This window comes from Staurois parvus, unplaced genomic scaffold (assembly GCF_062004578.1).
Source record: "Staurois parvus isolate SC_StPar_1 unplaced genomic scaffold, SC_StPar_1.0 ptg000930l, whole genome shotgun sequence".
Lineage (NCBI taxonomy): Eukaryota > Metazoa > Chordata > Amphibia > Anura > Ranidae > Staurois > Staurois parvus.
The window spans coordinates 1,760,777-1,763,623 of record NW_028318726.1 but is presented as its reverse complement, the minus strand read 5'-3'; positions in this window follow the sequence as shown (position 1 = coordinate 1,763,623).

Genomic DNA, 2,847 nt, shown 5'->3' with positions numbered 1-2,847 from the left:
ATATAAATAGATATGGCACCTAAATGAAGATTGTTTACAGAATTAAGTATGATGTGGTATCTAGAACCACCTCAAGTAGCAAACTTTATTAATATGCGTTCTAATGATCATACTTAAACTGCATTTAGCAGTTTCTACATTTATGACGTAAGAACTGTTCTCAGATAAGACCTAATTATTTCTAATTTCTCCCAATGACCAGATGTTGTAATGGCATGTTTTTTTTCACAGTACACTTTTATGTATTTGTATACTAAATTAAATTAATTCGATGTAATATGAATATTATCACCATAATCCAGTATGGCATGTATGAATTGCATGCACAGATCTTCATGCCTGTCCATCATTAATTCCCTTAGCTTTACAATTTTGTTCTTGTATGCTGACCGAGTGTTACCACAACATTGACATCATTGACTGTTCTATCACTGCTCTTTTTACATGTTTGGATTTAGATCACTACATTTATTGATTTAAAAAAAAAGTGTTATACATACTGACTACACATACTGTAACTGACTAAAAGTGTTTAGTAAATATTGTAGATTTATATACAGTGATATAACATGCATTACCAAGCAAGATTTATGTAAAGTGCTAAAAGTGTATTGAAGTGTGAAATGTAAGGTTCAAAGTTTGAACTTATACCAATGTTTTTGTCTTTTTGGAAGACAGTTCTAAAAACATGTGACCTGGTTAAGTTTTTATTGCTGTTTTTGTCTGTGTTTGGAAATTTTATCCCTTTCTTCTTTAGAAGAATTCTTTATGATATGAACACAGGTTGGAGTAAATTTTTAATACAGTGGTGAACAGGGCTTTTTTTTCAGCAGGAACATGGGGGAACGGAGTCCGGCACCTCCAGTACTAAATATATATAATGGCAAGGGGTGCTGGAGTGTGCTGGTTGCTTGGGCATCTATTGCTGGAGGGGATCTATTTTGAGTCGGGCTATTGTTGCTGGAGGGGTCTATTGTTTCTGGTGGGGAATGTATTGTTGCTGGAGGGTCTGTTGCTGTTTGGATCTATTGTTTCTGGGGGGTCTATTGTTGCTGGCTGAATGGGATTTATTTTATTACTTTTCTTGTTATCATTAACAAATTCCATACAAATTACTTAGCACCACAAAATGATACTTGGTTCTGTATTCTCTAAAAAGGGTGGTACTGGGAGGTGGGTTGGGGGTAGAACCAAGGGGAGGGTGTTCCGAGGTGGGCAGGGGACGGAGGCAAGGGGTGATTTAGAAATGGGGAATTCCTTTACCTATTCTCGGAGAAAAAAAGCCCTGGTGGTGAGGGTTACACCTACAACAGGATTTTATTGCTAAGCACAATCCCTGGAATTCATAAACAGTGTTGTTAGACTCTCTTTAGAATGCTGTCATGTTTCCACATAACAGGTGTCGATGCTTTCGACAAAACAACAGATGGGCCCAGTACTGAATTAATTCCATGTTTGCCAGCATCCCGGAAGTGATATACTCAAAGATGAATTCCCCAACAATTTGGATTGGGACTTTAAGGACAACCCAGAACAAACAATAGAAATATTATCAATAAATAATTGTATTCATGATCATATGCATGTTTTTGAATAAAATGATTTATTGATAATTTTTCTATTGTTTGCTGTGGGTTGCCCTTGAAGTCCCAATCCAAATTGTTGGGGAATTCATCTTTGACTATATGCTTTCAACTAAGGTATTTACCAGTTAGAAACAGTTACATGAATTTGTCAAAGGAGGCATGGTGGGGCAGGGAAATGAGGCCAGAGTGTGCATACATGTCAAACAGACAGGCACATAAGTTGAGATATTGGTTGGGAACACCTAGGGTAGATAGTGGGCAAGACAGGCAATATTCCAGTGGGTAGGACAGTGGGCAGATGGCAGTTGGCAAATTCTATACCTGCTAAACAGCCTAATAATGGCTATGGAACCTCCCACTGATGTCTTCTATCAATCACAACAGAGCCTGACCTAATGGGGGACTCTGGCAGACTATTTCCCCATCAGGTCAACCTTCCTCATAAGTGATAGGAGAAAGCAGTGGGTGGACTCTATAGCCACTAGCGGGCTGTGTAATACTGCTCTCTGTTGTCAATCAAAAGGAAGGCAGGTCTGACTGGGAGCTAGTCTTTCAGAATATCTCTAAAGAACTGTTATTGTTTAGCACAGAGTCATTGGTTACTAGAACTCTAGCAGCCCGTGTCCTAGAAACCAAAGAATCTAATAGACAACATATGAATAAAATGTTATTAAGATATATATTACTAAACAAAATGTATTATTATTCTGTACACCAACTTAGAGTTGGTCTTAACTACATCCGGTTTCATTATTTATGAATTGCCAAGAATTATTTTTGAATATGTCACATTATTAGTGACGCATTGAGAGAGAGATAGCGGCACAAATAAAAACTTCCTGAAACTGTCACATATGTCAGAACTCTTACCGAAGCTGTTGCAAAGCTTTCATGAATTAGGTGCAGGACTCAAAGGACCCTACACTAGAAAAGTGTTGTAGATGCTGTATTGAATTTCACCTAGAGAGATTTTAAAACAGATGGTAACTGTGTTTTTCACTACGAACACATTCAAAAGTAAGGGGTTTATTCTTCACTGAAGAAGCATGGGATTAAGACATTCAAATAGCTTTTTTGTGTTCCTGGGACAATTTTTCACCCAGAACTGCAGTGCAGAAATGGCCTACTATTATAAAGTAATTTATTTAAAATGGGTATATCAAGCTTGTTGTTCAGGACCAGTATAGAGTATTGAAACCATGGATTCTACTGAGTAGGGCTTGGGGGCCCAAAAGCTCTTAAGAAAGTAGGGCTCTTTGGT